This window comes from Rhinopithecus bieti, unplaced genomic scaffold (assembly GCF_001698545.2).
Source record: "Rhinopithecus bieti isolate Rb0 unplaced genomic scaffold, ASM169854v2 scaffold_13342, whole genome shotgun sequence".
Classification (NCBI taxonomy): Eukaryota; Metazoa; Chordata; class Mammalia; order Primates; family Cercopithecidae; genus Rhinopithecus; species Rhinopithecus bieti.
In genome coordinates this window covers 2456123-2467457 of record NW_016807690.1, presented here as the reverse complement: position 1 = coordinate 2467457, position 11335 = coordinate 2456123, and positions in this window count along the sequence as shown.

The following is an 11335-nucleotide window of genomic DNA, read 5'->3' as shown; positions in this document are numbered from 1 at the left end:
TTAGCAAGTAGGCAAATTTTCAAATATGGAATCCATGAAAAATGAAGATTACTTTTACAGTATGTACATTTATATATGAATATATTTACATACAGATAAATTTAGAACATAAAAATTGACCTTTGAAAATAATTATAAATATTGGGTTAGGTCAAAGAAGGGGGAAAAATAGATAGAACAACAGATAAATTTTCTATGCATCTTTGAGTGAAATAGACTAGGCTGAGATAAATCACATCTGGAATTGTTGAGTGACATCTCTGAGTCTGTTGATGAAGAAGGAGCTGGACGTTTTAGCATGGTGTGATGGAAAGAGATCACAGAACTCTGCTATGTTGTGACCTACCCTGGCATGTATTAATCACAACAGAGTTTTACTATCTATAGCTGTTCATTGCACACTGAAATTTCCCCTTCGGTTCTGCCAAACGAATATTTCATACAGGCTCCCCAAAGCTTTTACCATCTTAAGTATCCTAGCTATCTTTTCTAAGATCAGGGTAAACAAGTAATTTTCAATAGGACAAAGAGAATTTACATGATAATTCAAAAACTGCATAGCAGTTTGAGAATAAAACACCTAATCAGTGCAATTGGAATTTACTTCTCATGAAAATATTTTATTTCACATAGAAAACTGAGAATTAACATTAAATAATTCTTAAATGAGACAGACCCGCTAAATGCCAGAAAACTTTTGGACTCCACAATGGCAGAGAGAAACCCACCATAACAGCAGCCTTGAAAGACAAAACCATGGATGTACTTCACTTCACTTAAGGTATTTCTTATAAAGTCAGTGCATCTCATTTATTTTCCATAAAGTTAGTTGGGAGAGAGAATAGTGGCCATGCAAACTGACCAGGACCTCATGCAAAACCATTTTAAGAGAGCAGGATTTTGTGTCTGAGAACGGGAGACATGGAGGCGAACATTAGACTGACTAATTCCAAAGGATTTAACACTGAAGTTTGTTTCATGGAATGACAACTTGAAAATGTTGAGGAGGTTTTTTCTGGAGATCTTCAAAGGCTCTTTGCTTCACTAATCTAATTCTTTGGTTGAGTCATTAATTTTTGCCCATAAGAATAAGGGGTGTTTTAGCTCATAAGAAACTCCACAGTCACGAAGCAGCAAGTTGATGTGATTAAAACAAGCTCTTTCCATGATAGGCTCAGCTGAAGAATTTGGATAAATGCTAATTCTGTGATTTTCATATTTCAGTGATTTGGCTCTCTTATCAGTTCCCATTATGCTGACTTTTTTTTTTTTTTTTTTTTTTTTCTTGAAAATGAAAAGAAAATGAGGGATTGCAGTTCAAGTTTCCTCTTAATGTGATGGCTGCCTTCTGTGAGAGTCATCAGGAAGTCAACTCACTCAAATTTTCAAAATTGACTAGAATCCATAATTACTGGTGTTGTCTGAGCCCTATACTGTTTCGAGAATGTGAATTCTCCTTGGCTTTTACTTAGTCAGTGGGATTTTCTATGCTTCTTTTCTTCCTTCTCCAAGTACTCCCGATAGACTGAATTTATGGATTACCCAGTTATTTCCCCTTGGCACAAAACATTTGATTTTAGACTGTTCTGAGTATATAAGAAGAGTAAGACCATCCCAATTTAATATAGAAACATGACCTAGCATGAAACAGAGAGAAAATAATTCTCATGTGGTTTAAGATACAAGTTTGATGGAGATTTCAAGGGGATTCAAATGCTAGAAGCGACTACAGAACTATAAAGACTGTGAAACTAAATAGACATATGCAGCCTTCTCAGGATGGGGTCAAGCTCTTTGCAGAGCTGTGGTGGGTGTTATGTAATTCTAAAGGGACAGAGTAACCATACTTGTCACTGAAGCCTCTACAGTGCACTCTTAACAACAGGCTCCAGTTTCTCTTTCTAAAGAATGGGCATTACTGTTCAATCAAATAAAAGGATTATGATGTTTAATTATATGTGTCAACTTATCCGGGTTAAGGGGTACTGAGATAGCTGGTAAAACATTATTTCTGAATGTCCCTGTGAAGGTGTTTCTGGAAGAGATTAGCATTTGAATCAATAGAACTAGTAAAGAAGATCCCCTTGCCAATGTGGGTGTGCATTATCCAATCGTTTGAAGTACCACCTGAATAGAACAACGGAGTAAGTGTGAGCAGGTCTTTAGGTTTGGACTGAATTATATCACTGGTTTTTCTGAGTCTTCAGCTGGCATATGACATATCGTGGCACTTCTAGGCCTCCATAATGGCATAAAGCAATTCCCATAATACCTGTCCTTATGTATATATACCCTATTGATTCCATTTCTCTGGAAAACTCAGACCAATATAGTCTATAGTTCTGGTTGGGGTAATTAAGAAAACAACCCCTATCTGGACAGACAGAATCCTTTTCTGTGTGTTTCTGTGTTAGGGTATTGCTATCACTTATAACTAATTATGCTTATTAATTCTAGGAAAGTTTTATGAACACAACATCTGTCTTTCTAAACTAGGTGAATTGTCCCTGTATTTTCCTAGTGTGAATGCTTTATTTTTGCAATTTTGTCTCTACTTTTCTATCCCCTTTATGCTAGTAGAAATTTAGTTCTCCTTTATTAAGAAAAAAGAAAAAGAAATAAAAAAGTAGGGAAAGAAGAAGGAATGTAAGGAGAAGAAGAAAATATTAGAAATAACTATTAGTTTGGTCAGGCAATTTTCTTGACATGGTCCATTGCAGGGTGGCTTGTTTAATCTTGGATGGCTATACCATTGGCACTGTGGTGACTTTAAAATATGTCCAAAAAGCTGATACACTTCCCCTGAAGGAGTAGAGTCTAATTTGCCTCCCATGGAGTGGGGATCAGACATAATGACTCACTTCTAACAAATATAGTGGACATTATTGTGTGTCATTTCCAATACTGGATAATAAAAGGCATCACACCTTCTACCTTGCTGGTTCTCTTTTATCACTAGCTCTTGGGAAGCCAGTTGCCATGTCATGGAAAGACTCAAGTAGCTCTGTGAAGAGACCCATATGATGAGGAACTGAGGCCTCCTTCCCACAGCCATGTGATTAGAAATGAATTCTATAGCCCTAGCCATCAGCTTGACTGCAACTTCATGAGAGACCCTGAGCCTAAACCACCCAGATAAACTCTTCCTGAATTTCTGATACATAAAAGTTATGAGATAACAGTTTGTTGTTTTAAGCCACAAATTATTGTGTAATTTGTTACATGATAATAGATAACTAATATACATACACTCACAATTTATAGCATCTATCCTAAATTTGCCTACAACATTTTCATTATCTATTTGGACCAGCTCCATGAATTCTAAAGTTCTGACTTCATTATTTTTCTTCATGTGTTTAGTTTTACCGGTACAAAAGTAAGCCAAACTTTTTTCTTCTCTGTGACTTAAAAGCTTCCTCAACACTGCTGCCTCAGGCCTCCCAGGCTTAAGTGCAGACCACAGGAACAATACAATTTGGCTATTTAAATCTCATCCTCGAGAGAGTACCTGAGCAGATTCCAATTAAGATACTATTAAGACAAAGAAAAGTGGCAAATCAAGTAGATTTGAGTGAATATTAGATTTATATTGAGAAGAACTAAGTAAATAACAAGAATCATAATTATAATAGTTAGATTTTGCTGAACATTCATTATGTGCCAGTATTGATGCTAACCATTTTATATACTTTATTTACTTTAGTCTTCACTATAACCTTAGGAGGGAAGATACTATTTTATTTCATGTGTGAGGACATTAAAGTAAAAAGTAAATAATTGATCCAAGGACATGGTTTCTATTAAGTAAAGCACAGATTCAAACTATCTTCTACCTCGTTCTAGTCTGTGTACTCATTATCACTATACTTCCTTGCCCTGACTCCACTGTTAACAACTGTCATAGCCTTAAACAAATAATAAAAACAGTGTTATGGACTGAATGTTTACAGCTCTCCAAAATTCATGTGTTGAAGTCCCAACTCCCAAGGTGATGATATTAGGAAGCAGGGGCTTGGAAACGTAATTAGATTTTATGAGGACATGAGGGTGGACTCCTCAAGTTGGAATTAACACTCTTACATTAAGAAGAAGAGATACCAGAGCTTCCTGTCATGGCCGTGTGATGATAGAGAAAGAAAGTGGCTGTCTGCAAACAGGGAAGAGAGCCCTCACCAAGAACCAATCTGCTGGCACCTTGATCTTGAACTTCCCAGTCTCTAGAACTGTGAAAAATAAACATTTGTTGTTTAAGATACCTAGTCTGTGGTATTTTGTTATGACAACCCAAACTGACTAAGACAAACAACAATTATAATAATGAAACACAATAATAACTAATGTATCTCACATACCATTTAAGAGACTGTTGCAAGAAAAACATGGGACTCTAACATTTTCCCCCACCCCCAAACTGGAAAGGAGTTGAAAGACCAAAGAATGACTTGGACAAGTCCAGCTTGATGAGTAGATGAGTTTATTAGGACTTACATACAGGGCACACCTGGACAGCAAGCAAGATATCTCTAAAGATCTGTTCTGCGTCCCATCTCTAAACTGCTTTAAAGCTAATTTTCTGGCTCTTTTCCAACTGTGTTTGAACAATGAGGCTGTTTATCCTAGTAGGTTCTCAAATGCTTTCTGTTTGTTCCTCAACTGGGCAGCATGGCCCAGCCTTCGGGGTTCAGGCAGCAGACATACACCCTTAAGAAACCTGGTAGGGGATCTATCACACTACAGAAACTTCCTTCCCTGTGCCCCCCACCACTCAAATTCTTAATCTGAACCTTCTCCAATTCTATGGACTATGAAAAAACAATTTCTCTCTCCCAAGTTTTCTCAAATGATCTTTCTCACATTGTCATGGCATCCATGTTTTCTTGGCTCCATGTCTGTAATGCTGTTCCTTGTCCCGTATATGAATCTTTGTATTCCTTTGAGTATAAAACAAATTCAGACCCATTGAGTGAAGCATTTGTAGGTATAATTCACTTTGGTGAAGTTTTGTTTCTTGGTTGGTTCATTTTCTTTAAGAAGGAGAATGCCAAAATGAGATTAATAATGAAGCAATGCAAACAATGTTAAAATCCATATTAAACATCCTATTTCTAAAATCTTTTTGTGAAACACTAAGAAATTTCACTGTTTGTATTAGTTTTCTGTGACTATTATAACAAAATACTACAAACATTGTAGCTTAAAACAACAAACAACAGATATTTATTATCTTATATTTCTAGAGGCTGGAAATCCTAAACTAGTATCATTAGGATAAAAATCAATGTATTGGCAAGGCCAAAATCTCTCCACAAGTTCTAAGGGGAATCCATTCCCTGCCTCTTGTAGCTTCTGGTGGCTTCTGGCATTCCTTTGCTTGTCATAACATCACTCCAATATCTGCCTTTATCATTACATCACTTTCTCTTCTTCATGTTTGTTCAATACCATTTGCCCTTTTCTTATAAGGACATTTGTGATTACTTCAGGACCTACCTAGATAATCCAGGGCAATCTTCCTATGCTGAGATTCATAATCACATATGCGGAGAACCCTCCCCATTCTTCCCCTCTTTTTACTTTTAAGGTAGCATTTATAGGTTCTAGGTATTAGGACAAGACATCTTTGAATGGAAATTATTCAGCCTACTATACTGTTCTCTCATAATTCCAGCCCATTTCTACTTTGTTGTTTACTCTTCTTGATCTTACCCCTCTTCTCTTTTCTTAGCAGCTTCTCTCAAGGACTATTTGAGGAGAGCTAAATCCTTTTCTACCTATTATACAAAACAAGTAAATTCTCCCCAGTCCTTAGGATCAAATGCTCATCTATTGAGTATTCACGATAGTCAATGGACAAAAACAAAACAAACAAACTGTTATAATACAAGAACAATAAATAAACAAAAACCTTTTATTTAACAGAACCATAATCCCTACGAAGTTAAAATTTATTTTCCTTTCATTACAAGTAATTATATCTTCTATTATCTCATCTCATTGCAATTTAAAAAGAATTTCAATATATTAATATTCTCGTGCAAATTCTAAAATGAATGTGTTAATTTCACTGTTTGAAAGATGATACGATGGGCAAGGTTGTATAAATAGGAAGAGGCAAAGCTAGAATTCTAAAGCAGAGATACTTCCAAGGCCTTGTCTTATCACTAAGATTTACTGTGCCTTCAGGTTCAGTTTCCTAGTCTGTAAAAAGAGATTAAAGTATTGTTAACCAAATATTTAAACCTCAGAGTTAAATAATTTAAATAAGGCAAAGCAAAAGTACCTTGTATATTATAAAGCATTATGCTAAAGTGACCACTGTTATATCCATAACCATTATCAATGTCACTATCACTGTCCCCACCACAATCAACTACTCCACTATCATCACCATTAGTACTAACATCACCACTACCATCACCATCACCATCTACTACTCTTATCACCATCACCACCATCTCCATCATCATCATCATCATCATCACTGTTTGTGTCATCTGCCATCACCACTACTGCTGCCATTGGTACCATTACCACTATTACTACCATCATCACTACCACACCACAGCTTCTAACGCCACTATTTCTTAGTAGGTTGCTGAAACTGGCTTATACCAGCTCATGAGATATGATTGTTAACATCTCTTCCCAATTCAGCATTCACTGACATATTGGCAGCTCAAAAATAGGCCATGGTAGGGGTGTTCACTCCTTGAAAAATAGGCAAATGCTACAAACCAGGGATCTTAATGCTCAAGCACACCAAGAATGTCCACAACCAACACCACTTAACTCACCACCATTAATGAAACCACCACCATCACTATCAGCACATCCATCATTGCCTTTATCTCTGCCACCATTACCACCCCAATCCAGCTACTGCCAGTTATCATTCTCAACATCATCAACCCATTGTTGTCATCATCATCGAAAAGATTAATTTTTATTTAAATATTTTACTTAAATGAATCAGCATAGCATTCTGATTATTCAGCTGGTTATGCATAAAAATATAATGTAAATTTTGGCCTTGGTACATGAGCCTATTGTAAGAGAGCATTGTAAAAACTTAGCGAAGAGTATGTTGGGGAGGGAGGGAACAAGGGTGAAGCTCAGCATCCTTCCTGGCTGTGAACTATGCTGTGAGGTTTTGCTGGATTTACTGAGCAGGCAAAGTCTATCCAAACCAAATTCATTAAAACAATCCTGCTGCCACTCTATTACTTTGACATCAATTAAGCTACAGATTGCTTGAAAAACATTCATCCCTGGGCATAGGAGGAGGAGTGATGGATAAGACTGACACATGTACATACCAGGGGAGGCTTGTGGCTGTGTGTCAGAAAACTCTCCCTTCCTTGTGGCATTCAAAAAGGCCAAAATGTGAGTTGACTGTCGCTTAGGATGCTGCAAACAAAAGCTTTTGAGTTTTCCCTTGGAAAATAAAAAGGGAATAGAAATCAAATCATAAGATAAGTAAGACTATTTGTTAAACACTTCTGAACTCTAACTTTATAATACTGTATGATTGATATTATTTACATTTTACATGGACTGAAGCTAAGCTAAAGTTACAATAGATGGCAGGGTGGTGTTTTCCAGTTTCAAAGGCCATGCCTTCCACTTCATCTTACTAACTCATGTATGGGAGGGGAGAAAATATTTCATAAAACTCAATAGGTACCCAAAACAAAATTAGAGTTTTTCATGTTTATGTTATTAAAAAAAAATTGTGAAGTCATTTCTATCTCTACACTTCAGAAAGTAGAGATTCAGAGATATTGTTACATTTACAAAGCAAGTCAGCTAATAAAAGCCAAAACTAGGATTCTGATTCATAGTGCAAACTTCCAAACACTTCCTACTATCCTTCTCCCCCTACTCAAAACTTTGGCGATGTGGGTACATGTACATTTACTGGGAATTGGGTCAGACTCTTTTGTAAGATGATTTAAAATGTCGTTTGCTCAATAGCAACCTAGAATTTCTATTTTTATGTTATAGGCTATTTAGTTTGCTTTGCTTTTTTTTTTTTTTGATTAAGTGCTTGCACGAATGTCAATTTGTGTTGTGTAGGTGGCTCTTAGGTTGATCACAGAATGATATACTCTTGAAGATTGTGCTTAATCAAATGCATTTGAAATCTTGGGCTTACTCATTATTGTGAACATTAAGATAAATTATTTAGTTGACCTTTTCAGGTTCTTTTTAGACAATGTCATTAATTGTCCTAATTACATAGGTTTTTTTTTTAACTCTCTTTAAAAACCCTATATTGATTCTAATTACCATTCCTTATGCTACTTGTATCTAATGTCTCAGTAAAGAAAATTGTATATTTTCTCTATTTATTCCTTTACCTAAAGCAAGATTTTTTAAGTGACTCATCTTCCCTTTACTCAGCTATCACCTTTTGAATAATGCCAGTAGGAGAAATAAACTGTCAATAATCACATGGTGGGAGGTTGTAGAATCAATTTAATTCCAGACTAAGGAATTCCCAGCTGCTAACAATGTACATGCAAGATGATGTTTTAGCAAAAATTAGTTTTTTTTTCCCCTATATCCTCAGTGTTTGTTCAGTATATTCCTTTTCCTCTACTTTCATTGCCATTCACTTCAAGAGACCTTTATTTCCTTCAAAGGAGTCCATGTTATTACTTAACATGGTCCTTATATGTGTTTGTATTCTGTCAGAATTATAGCATGACCATGCTGGAGGTTCAGTCTTGAGCCTTTTCTGCATGAGAGCAGGAAATGGCAGTATGACTGTAATAATGTGCATGTGTTCCTTCCTCCTGTACCATTTACAGTTATTTAAATACCAGCTGCTCTGACACATGCACCATACTTTGTGCTGAAGATAAAGAGAAGATAAAGGCTCACTTTTGCCATCACAGACAATGTGGAAGGTAATATAAATAGAAATTCATTAAAGCATAACCAGTACTAAAATCATTTACATTTGTCCTTTTGTGATTACACAGGTCAAGTGGGGACTAACTGATCTTGTCTGTCTGTTTATGGGGAGTGTAGTGCATGTCAGAGAGTTTGGGAGGCTACTAAGCCAAATTTTCAGATCCTTCCTGATCATTAAAGGATATAGTCATTAACTAGGTGGAAAAGGGCAAGAGAGGGAGGAAAATTAATTCTGAAACATTTTACGTATGTGATATTATTTAATTTTCACATAGACCCTATTAATTAAACATCAATAATTACAACTCTAAACAAAAAAACCAAGCTCAGAGAAGCTAAATACTATAATTTGCCCAAAGCCATCACTTTGTAAGTGGCCAAGCAATGATACAGTTCTATATCATTGGTTTGAGTCTCAAGCCACATTTTTTGCTGTTCCAATGGTTCCTAGTTTTTTGGATTTCCTGAACAAGTACAGTTTCTAAAAATTGAAATTTATTATAGGGTTTCTAGCATCGTATTTTAGAAAATAATCATGTTAAAAATAACCATTATCTATTAGAAATCCCATTTAGCAAAAGGTTTTCTTTTAAATTAGCACAGACCTGTATAGAACAAGAACACAATCCTTTCCAGAAAGGATAGTTGGCAACCTTTCTCTCATACACTCTTAAACACTACAGTATTCTAAAATTCATTTTCTTCAGACCTGAGAGCTAGTTAGTGGATCAGCATTTGGGAATCACTGCAGTAGACTAGTGTTACATACAAACTCATACTTATTTTGTTAGAAGACAGCCACCCCTTAGAGGGTGTCAATGTGCTAGCCCAAATGGCAGACTCCCCAGGGGCCCTGTGTTCCGATGTCCTGGGACTCTATGTTATTTACAGATAAGCCAACTCTGTCTCTCTGACAAGTGTTTATTTTGTGCATAGCAGGGGAGTGGCAATCTTGAAGGAGGCAGTAAGCAGCCAGCCCTCTTTTTCTCCTCCTTAGGAACTGATGGTCAGAGTAAAAGGGAACAGAACTCCTACAATTAGGATTAGAAATGCCAGCTTTCCCCTATGGTTTACTGGGAGGAAGAAATAAAACTTGCCATGTGCCCCATGGAGCCTCTCAATGTGAAGTCCTAATTCAAAGTACTTACTGCCTGCTGCTCTCTGAATTTCCATTTAAAAATAATTATCAAAGCCATGTGGGTTAAAAGGTGTTGTGGGGGAAGTCTCAAAATGGAAATATGTAAATTGCAATCACTTTGGCCTTTTGCATTTGGCTGAGTATCCCCCAAGCACAGAGCTTCCCTCTGTGCCTTTTGCAGCATGGTTTCTCATGCTGCTGCCCCAACAGGACCCAGGCCACCTCTTCCCTGCTGCCCCACTTGCTATCCCTCACTACAGCTCAGAGCAATAGAATAGAGTGGACTTAGTCCTACTGGCTCTCTGCTCATTTTCCAACATCATTTTAAGTTCTTCTCCTCCATGAAAAGTCTTTCCTACTCGCTTTCCCCACCTCCAGCTAAAATTACCATTGACCCCTGTGTGCCTCCAATGAGTCGTATGCTAACTTCAGTCAGAAAAATCTCTAGTACTTCATAAGTCCACCTGGCTGGCTGTTCCACTAGACTCATTATGCCATAAAAGTTAAATTTACATAATAAAAAACAAAAATAAAAACATTTTGAATGGAAAGGCAATCGTATTGAGTGCTAACGAGATCTTGTACCATAATGATACTAACATCTTCATCTTTGGGCATTCTGAATGCATAGCTTTTAGTGTGACAAGTAGTACTTCTGGAGAATTTAAACTAATACCAGCACTCTTTTACGTGTAGTGATAGTACTGTGAGCTTTTAATATAAATTTCTGAAAGACTGGTTTTCACATGAAATTCTATCACAACTTAGCTTGTGGAGAATTATTTTTACACATTGTCATGTAGACATAGATTATGCCCAACTCTGAGCTGTCCAATATAGTAGCCACTGGTGAAATGTGGCCACTTAATATGTGGCTAGTCTGAATTAAGGTGTGTTGTAAGGGTAATCTTTCATTAATATTTTTATATCGATTACATGTTAAATAATTTTTGGGGGGCATATTGGGATGCATACAAATTAATTTCACTGGTTTATTTTTATTTTTCTTAACATGTCTACTAGAAAATTTTGAATTACATGCACTGCTCAAATTTAACACTCATGTATTTCTTTTGGACAGTGCTGCTCTAGACAGACTATGTAAGTGGGCCAAGTTATATGGCTACATAGTGAATTGCCCTTGAACCTTGGGTACCAAGCACAGAGGGTGGCGGTACTTAAATTTCATTAATGCATGTTTATTTAGAATCTGCCATGCACCAAACACTGTGCAGAGTGCTGGAAATGTTCCTGCGTGCACAATGTAAAACCTAG